This window comes from Haplochromis burtoni, unplaced genomic scaffold (genome assembly GCF_018398535.1).
Source record: "Haplochromis burtoni strain Fernald_Lab_line unplaced genomic scaffold, NCSU_Asbu1 Contig_2569, whole genome shotgun sequence".
In the NCBI taxonomy this organism is placed as follows: domain Eukaryota; kingdom Metazoa; phylum Chordata; class Actinopteri; order Cichliformes; family Cichlidae; genus Haplochromis; species Haplochromis burtoni.
In genome coordinates this window covers 1-9068 of record NW_024584930.1, presented here as the reverse complement: position 1 = coordinate 9068, position 9068 = coordinate 1, and the positions used below count along the sequence as shown (strand labels likewise).

General features: G+C 45.3%; 1 long non-coding RNA gene across 3 annotated transcripts; it reads left to right on the top strand.

The window, feature by feature from the left end:
- Nucleotides 1-420: 420 nt before the first annotated feature.
- LOC121813781 lies at nucleotides 421-9062 on the top strand. 3 transcript variants are annotated; one of them, XR_006053874.1, is made up of 4 exons: nucleotides 421-980; nucleotides 5627-5840; nucleotides 5923-8545; nucleotides 8928-9062. It is a non-coding gene; the product is annotated as an uncharacterized LOC121813781 (long non-coding RNA). The 3 variants fall into 3 exon arrangements; XR_006053875.1 differs by having other exon boundaries at nucleotides 5724-5840; nucleotides 5923-9062; XR_006053873.1 differs by having other exon boundaries at nucleotides 5923-9062.
- The last annotated feature ends 6 nt before the right edge of the window (nucleotides 9063-9068 follow it).

Here is a 9068-nt window from a genome sequence, read left to right as displayed (position 1 = left end):
GCTGGAGAGAAAAGGGTTCCATAATAGGACCAATTCTGTTTAAATTATCCATACTTCCGTTAGGCAGTATCATTAGAAGGCTTGCCTGAGCCCTCAGTAGAGACAGGTCGTGGCTGCACAGGCTCAAATGATACCCCAGCTGACATATGTAGCTTTGGCTGCGGCTGCACAAAGCGACAGAGGTAGCACAGTTGAGTAGGATGAATTGGTTGTGTGGACAAGAGATATTTTTTTTTGTATTCTTATGGTGACATTTTATAATCATAACTATCATTGATCAGTCATTCATCATTGTTGAATCTTATGACAGTATAATCTTTGTTTTATATCTATGGTAATCTGAGTAAAGATTAATGTATGCATATTATCATCATTTTAATCAGTCTCAAATGGTATCCACAGCATTGTATTCACCTTCCATAACTGGAGGGTCCAGCAGGACCTTGTTCTAATTCATTTGCAGGCCTACATCAGAACATGCACATAGAGAGTTATGTAAACACGCACGTTCGCATACACACTTATTTACACAGGGAGGTCGTGTCAGGACGTTCTCTAGTTGGACTCACAGAACTGCACAACATGACATGTCACACACACTTATTTTTCTCTAAAGTATCATCTGATGTTTGTATAAGGAGAACTTTGGACTATGGGGAGACTGTTATCATTTCCAGTAAGGTCTAACTGTGTGATGTCATCATGGGTTATATAAGGATGGGGAGCTGTCCACTCTTTGGAGAATCTGTTGCAAGTTTTCTTCCCACACTTCTGTGCAGAGTGTGTAATTAAAGATCTCTATTTTGACGCCTCCCTGGACTCAGCCTGCTTTCTTCTCTTACCCAAATCGAACGAATCTTAAAAATTCTTGGTGCCGAAACCGGTTGGGGAGGAGAGGAGCGTGCGACTGTGGCCTGGAAGGTGCCAAAACGAACGGAGATCAGCAGCTTATCTGAGTGACAAGCCAGGCGAAATAAAAGGTGAGAGTGCCACCTGTTGATGTTTATCCAAAGGCGCTAAAATTGGAAGTTAAAGCTAAATTTAATTAAATAATATTCACTCAGTATAGGCTTCTTATGTCTGTTCATAGTGATTTTGGGGTAATTAGTGTTAAAACTTTGGGGAATATTGGATTGATTAAATGTATTGCTGTTTATTTTGGGGGCGAATATTGAGTTAAGAGGTTATGTTTTAAGTAAATAAGCGTGTTTATTTTGATGTGGGTTGAGGCCAGCCAGACAAACAGTAGTTCAGGGTATTTGGTTTGTTTGACCAGCAGAAACGCGGTTTCGGGCGTCGAAATAACTGGGGGCGAAGACCCCGCAGTGACGCTTATAATACACTTGAGTAAATTTTCTTAGGACGGGGGCGTGGCCCCTAAGGGCGCAGTTGCTCAGCGTGTGACGGCGACCCCTGATCGTGGACGCACGGCCAGGTTAAAGTTCGGGTGGTACCCGGGGGACTTCGGGCACCCCTTAAAAACTAAAGTGAACAAGGGGTTCAATTTCCTGCCTGCTTTCTTCTTACCCAAATCGAACGAATCTTAACAGTTGCCAAGGTGATAGTAATCTCGAAAAACCAGTAAAAGGACTGTGTCAGAGTTAAATCACAGTATGAGGCATAGGGTGCCAATGGTGGGAGCGCCGTTTCCTCTGGGAAGAGGGTGCCGGCTGGCTGAGCAACAGAACCTCTGGCAGGATGGCTCCCTGCCCTAGGTCAGGTACGTGGCAGGGTGTGGATTGGGTGGATTCTTTTACATTTTGATGGAAGCCAGTTAAGTCTAATAATAGATTAAATGCCTTGTTGAGGCTGTCATTTTTAGTATCTATATGAATGTTAAAATGACCCTGAACAGTTGTTTTATGGGAGCAAGCTATTAACAAGCTAGAGTAGACAGGCTAAACATATCCAATTGAGGAGGGGGAACAGAGGGTTGGAGTGCCATGCATTTCACGCTAGGACCAATTCTGTTTACATTATGCATTTTTCCCTAAGGCAGTATCATGAGAAGGAATAGCATAATAAAAATAATAATAATATTAATAATGATAATAATACATTTTATTTATAGGTGCCTTTAAGACCCTGAAGGTCACCTTACCATAGCACAAGAACAATAGCAGCAATACAATATAACAAACATGGCAACCAAAAAAAAAACAAGCACAATTCTGAATACATGGGTTTTGAGATGTGATTTAAAAGAGGTGAGAGAGTGTAAAGGCTTTGAGTCCCGTGGTAGTCAGGCAAGCAGGTGGAACAGACAGAAGAGAAGCTGAAGAAGAGTGAAGTGCACGAGCAGGTGAGTATGTAGTTCAAGTTCAAGTTCAAATTTTATTCGCCACATGCAGTGGCAGGTTTCCCTGCAGTGGAATGAACCCGCCCCTACACACACAACACAGACATCACATGAGGATATAAGTCAGAGAACGGTTGCATTACAGAAAACCACTGAAATGTACACTACAATGGGAAAGTACAAGAGGAAAAAAAGAGCCCTCTGCTCATGCTGGGCTATAGAGGACAGCATGAGAACAGGAAACAAAAAAACTCCTCTGCACAGAAAGCACATAAATGTCCACAGCACAACATTATAGAGCACGTGACCAGCAACAGGGTTGGGTAGGGGATAAGGAGTAATCCCAGGCAACACAGCAGCCATCCTGCCACTGCGCCGACTCTCCAGCGCGGGCCCAGACCCGCCTCGTGTTCCCAGGAGGCAACAAGCATTGAAGGCGTTGGAAGGGGAGGGGGGATGTGTGAGTGCTTATCAGTGTAAGTGATATGTGTGTGCGTGTCCAGAGTTCAGCTGAGACAGTGTCCTCCGCCCTATCAGGCTAAGTAAACAGTCTACCAGCCAACCCAGGTGGCCTTGCATGGAATGGGAAGGAACAGATAAACACAGTCGTTATCAGGGAGTTTTGTTCAGCTCCGGCCTTGAGACCGCAGCTGGCCCGAAGGGGTATCTGCATTATGATGGTGATTTTTCTTTTGCGACAACTCAGGAGAATTTCAAGCTGTTTTTAACACTCCGACACCGACACTGGTCTCTCAATCTCCCGTTGGATAGCTGCTTTGAAGTTTTGAAATTTAAGCTTAAATTTCAGAACTTACATTTTAACTACTGATTTTATCTACTGTTCTGATTTTATCTGTTTTGATTTCATATACTGTTTGTTGTTTGTTTGTTTGTTTGTTTGTTAATTTAGTTAGTTTGTTTGCTTGTTTTAATCAATTTTAAATCATGCTTTTTATTTGTTTTTGTTTCTAATGTCTCTGTAAAGCACTTTGAATCACCTTTTGTTGAATTGTGCTATACAAATAAACTTGCCTTGCCTTGCGAGTTTCTCCATGATGTTATTTACCTTCATTTCCGTGGTCTTTTCACTCTTTTGCTCAGAGAGCAGATTCTGAGACCTCACAACCGCAGCCAACTGATCCGATGTAATCCAGCTTCCCCCAGAGGTGTTGTTCCGAGTGGATTCTTCCCTGATGTAATCCAATATACGCTCAGAGGTGTTATTCTGAGTATTCACTGCAGCCGTTAGCGCCTCCAAGCTCTTAACCATGCTGCATTCAGTGAGCCTTTCTGAGAAGCCGCACCTCGTCCCATCGTTTCAATCCCAGCGGGCAGCCTTTGGGGTTTGAGCGGTCGTATTCTGTAACAGGCCAGCGTCCATAGACCCGTACATGGTTCCATAGGTAAACTTCGCTCTCGATCAAGTCCGCAGGCCAGATCTCATGTTGCCACTCCAGTATCGCGAAGTCTCCAGCACAGCTCCAGCCAGACTCGGAAGGGACATTCGGCCTTGCAATCTATCCTTTTAGTTAAGAAAGCTTGAGAAGTTTGAGGAAATACTGAGACAACAGGAAAGGTAAGAGATAAGAGGGAAGAGAAATGGACTGCCTTGCCAGAGCATGGAGGATCGTAAAAGGGACAGGTTATAAGCTTTGAATAGCGGTTAGCACAGGTGAATCGGAGCCAATGGACTGTAGAACGGTTTCATGGACAATCGTTACGAGCCGTTGAACTACTGCTTTTGATTATGAGTACAAGGAGGAATTACGTAATCACAGGACGACTTCAAACGGTCTGTGTAGGCGAAGACGGTTAATATTACGAAAGTAGAAGAGAGTGTTATTTATCTGTGAAGGAAGAGGCTTGAGATGACCAAGACTCTTAACCTGAGGGGAGGGTGTGACATCAGAGTTATCAATGGATAACGAAAGACTGGTTGGAACTGGTAGTCAGTTTTGATCTGGTGCCTATTAAAATTAATTCTGTTTTATTGCCATTAAGTTTAAGAAAGTTGTGAGTAAACCAGACCTTGATTTCACTTAAACAGTCAGAAATGGATGTGGGTGGGAGAGTAGCTGTGGGTTTGGAGGATAGGTAGAGCTGGGTGTCATCTGCGTAGCAGTGAAACTGGATGTTATGCTTCCTAAAAATATTACCTAGGGGTAGGAGATAGATGATAAAAAGTAAAGGACCCAGGACAGAGCCTTGGGGTACACCAGAATTAACTGGAGTAGATACTGATCTGTGAGGGAGTAATTGAACAAACTGTGAGCGGCCAGAGAGATAAGAGGTAAACCAGGTGAGTGCTGTACCATTGATGCCAATAGATGCCAACCTGTGAAAAAGGATGCAGTGGAAGATAGTGTCAAAAGCTGCTGTAAGGTCAAGGAGAATGAGGATGGAGATGAGTCCAGAGTCAGCTGCAAGCAGAAGATCATTAGTGATTTTTACTAGAGATGTTTCTGTACTGTGACATGAACGGAAGCCGGACTGAAACTGCTCGTACGAGTAATTTCCAGTGGGATGACGATGAACCTGTGCAGCCACTATCTTTTCCAGAATTTTGGCTAAGAAAGGCAAATTTGAAATTGGCCTGAAATTATTTAGATTGGAGGGATCTGAACCATTCTTTTTCAGTATTGGGGTTATTATTGCAGTTTTAAGAGAAGAAGGAACAGAACCCGATATAAGAGAGGAGTGTACGATATTAGCAATCAGTGGGGTAAGAGACGGGAGTGAGAGTTTAACAAGATTAGTCAGCAGTGGATCAACTTTATTTATCCATGAAGCCAGATGACACATACCAATTAGTTAAACTGCAGGAATGTCTTAAAGACATAAAGACCTGGATTGCTGCTAACTTTCTGTTTCTTAATTCAGATCAAACTGAATTTAGAAGCAGCCCTAAAAATCTTAGAAATATGGTATCTAAAGAAATCTTACTCTGGATGGCATGACCTTGGTCTCCAGTAACACTGTGAATCTTGGAGTCATTTTTGACCAGGACATGTCCTTCAATGCACATATCAAATAAATATGTAGGACTGCTTTCTTTTGAATGAGCTCTCCCCACTCTAGAGGTGTTCATGGGTGAGTAGAGCAAATGTGCTGCACCAAATATTGGTGTCATGTTTCTGCTCCTCTGGGCAGAGTCGACCTGGTTTTTTCCTGGGAGCTGCATCTGGGGCTGATTAGGAGCTACAGTATTTAAGACCAGCACACACAACAACTCTTTGCCATATCATCAGCTACCCAGCGTTAGTTCAGCCAACTCATGTACTTCATTGAATCTCATGCTTGTACTTACCTTGTTTCTCTTGTGCTTAGTTGTGTCCATGGATTACTCACTTCACCATCTACATTTCTCCTTCCACTCGGTCACTGGACTTTTACTGCTGTATTCTCCACCCTCACTCCGGTATAGACTCCATTCTTCTCACCTGCTTGCCTCTCTGCACTCACAATCGGACTTCTTCACGGATTGGAATACCTCAAACTCAACCAGACCTTCTCCAAATTTACTACATGTGCCGGCAGACAAGTAAGCTACCGGGAATCAGTGTCATTGGATAATCTTGCAGACCGTTTAAACCCTGCGCTGATACCACTCTCCTCTGTTACAGTCTCTTTGACCATCGATCAATTCCAGTGTCTGTGTTTTTAACGTGCCCCATGGGTCCATCCTGTTTCTGACGGCCTGTGCCATGACAGATATAGGCTAAGTTCCCAGACAAACCGGCAAGTGACAGTACTGAACTCTCTGCTCCTGAGTTTGTCAAGCAGGACTCAGAATCATGAGTTGTCAGGGTCTTTGCTGCCACATTCTGGGATTTCCCTTAGGATTAGACTGGCTGTCAATCAGAGACTGATCCTTATGTTTGTCAGTCTAAAGACTTTGAATCTGCTCTTTGTGTGCTGTGTTTTGAACCTGCCTGTAAAAGTGTTGTGCCGGCTGCTCCAAGCACTATGTCTAGCTACCTACAGCAAATTTTTCTGTAGTCTGTGTTTTCTCTCACTGAGCTAACCTCTTCAAAGACTGATGTTTGTATGGGTCAAACATGAGGCCAATACTAAGCCATCTCTTTTTCCTGTGCCAGCTTCCAGGGTGAGGTTAGCCAAGACCCAGTCTGCCTTAGCACCCGGACTAGTTCCACTGGTGGGGGTGGCTTGGGTTCAGTGGGTTTCTGCACCTGTGCCGGGTGCCTGCACCTGTGCCAGGTCCCAGGGCGAGGGTAGCTGAGACCCAGTCCCCTTCTGCACCTGTAACTGTTGGGTTTTGGGGAGGTTATTGTCCAACTAGTTTCTGTGCCTGCAAGCGCTGCAAAGCCCCAGCCAGAGCAATCAGAGCCTTTTGTGAGCCAGAGGTTTTCATGTCATCTGGCCCAGCCATGTCTCAGCGAGAGGTCTTAGTGTCATCTGGTTCTGTACTTGCCAAGCCTGCCACACCGAGTCCTGCACGTCTTGTGCCTGCCATGCCACATCCTGCACTGCCTGCACTTGCCAAGCCACATCCTGCACCATTTGCGCCTGCCAAACTGTCTTCACCCAGGCCGCGGCCAACCACCTGCCAAGTCATTCAAGGATCTTTGTCCATGCTGCCACTGACCACCTGCCAAGCTGCCTGAGGATGCTTTGTCTCCATCGCCATCGTGGCATGGAGCCTGCCATTGTGTTTTGTTTTGGACTCCTGTGCCCCGGGTTTTGACAACTAGTGATACTTTTTTGTATCCTTTCTGGTCTGTATCAGTTTGTCTCTGCTGGCTTCCTGTTAAATCCAGAATTGAATTCAAAATCCTGCTCCTCACAGGATTTAAATAATCAGGCCCCATCTTATGTTAATGACCTTAAAGACACTTCCGGTGCTGCTCCGAGCTGGCAGCCAGTATCAGCAGCTCCGACCTGAACAAATCCTTTTTTTTCTCTTTAATATATGTTTCTTTGTTGTTTGTGTTTATTGTTTTTGTTTTTCTATTGTGGACTGCTGTCCCCCACAATGGAGCTCAGAATTCTATGGACAATGGTGTTCTTTATTACATTTTTTACGGCGTCTTTGTCCGGAGAGCGCGTGGAGGTCCGACCTCCCATTGTTTACAGATCAGCTGTTAGCCCTCGGAGCCTCCGCTGCCCTGCCTACCGCCGAGCAAGCTAACATCCCCCGCGAGGTGAGGAGGAAGAGACGCGGTACTCGGGCCGGGATCGGGCGTCGCAGTAAAGTTAGGAGGTACCGGCCAGCGATTCCATCTATTATTATGGGGAATGTGAGATCTCTCCCCAATAAAGTAGACGAACTGGCGGCCCTTACCCGACATCAGAGGAGCTACAGGGAGTGCAGCCTGATGTGCTTCACAGAGTCGTGGCTAACTGCGCTAACTCCGGACTCACACGTAAACATGGATGGTTTTCATCTGATCCAGGCCGACAGAACAACGGAGAGTGGTAAGAAGGGAGGAGGGGGTCTGGCTGTGTGAACGATAGATGGTGTAACTCTGGGCATTTATCTATCAAAGAGACGCTATGCTGTGAGGACATTGAGCTGCTAGCGGTTAGCATGAGACCGTACCGCGAGAGTTCACACACGTGATTATGATAGCCGTGTATGTCCCGCCCTCTGCTAACGCTACAGCAGCCTGTGAGGTCCTGCACACTGTAACCAGCAGACTCTAAACACAGCACCCTCAGGCCCTTTTCCTGATCTCTGGGGACTTTAATCACATCTCCCTGTCCTCCACTCTCCCCACCTTCACCAAGTATGTTACCTGCCACACCAGAGACAATAAAACATTGCCAACACCAAGGAGGCATACAGCTCATCACCTCTTCCTCCCCTGGGGGGCTCTGATCACAATCTGGTTCATCTCCAGCCTGTGTATAAACCTCTAGTACACAGAGAACCAGTTGTGAAACGCACAGTAAGGAAATGGTCGGCAGAGACTGAAGAGGCCCCGAGGGACTGTTTCCGTTCTACTGTGTGGGAAACCTCTGCAGCCCCCTGGAGGATGACCTTAACAGCATCACAGACTGTGTAACCCATGGTTATTTTATTGCCAATTGTATTTTAATTTGAAGTGTTACTGTTTTGTTAAATGCTGAGTTTTCCCATGTACCGTGAATGCACCATAGCGCGTGCGTGGTGACTTTCTTTCACTGCATCCGCCTGCACGGAGCTAGATACGCAAAGCTGTGTGGCTATTCAGTCCTGTAACGTGTTGCGCTACGGAATTAATGTTTTCTTTGAAGAATATCCTGGTGAGTCTCACAGTTGCAGTTTCAGTTGTGCTTCATTGTCCAGTTTCTGAGCATAAAACCAGTCAGGATACAATGCTTGTCGGAAATGTGATGTTTGTCTTAGAACCTGCTAACGATTGCTTAGCTGTGTTAGCCTGTGGAAAGTATGCTAGCGTACCCACATGTGCTCCCTGGGCTAATGCGCTTACATGTGAAGTTTTAGCTAACACACCACGGAGACACTTTTCATGATTCATGATTTGCAGTGAAATGTATTTTGTTGTTGATAAATTGTTATTGGCCAATAAGAACTGTATAGATGTGTGAGGAACAAAAGGGATAACACTAGAGAAACACATGTTTTATTTTACAAGTGAGTGATTGCACTGCATGTTGTGTGCAGGCTGGTTTTTTGTTTATGTGGTAGAAATCTGCTGCAAGGACCGAGCGGTGCCATCTAAGGACTGGATGCCACTGGAGGTGCCTAGAAAGGACGTTCTCAATCTGAAGGCCACCTGTTTCCTTGGAGGGTGGTAGGATACAA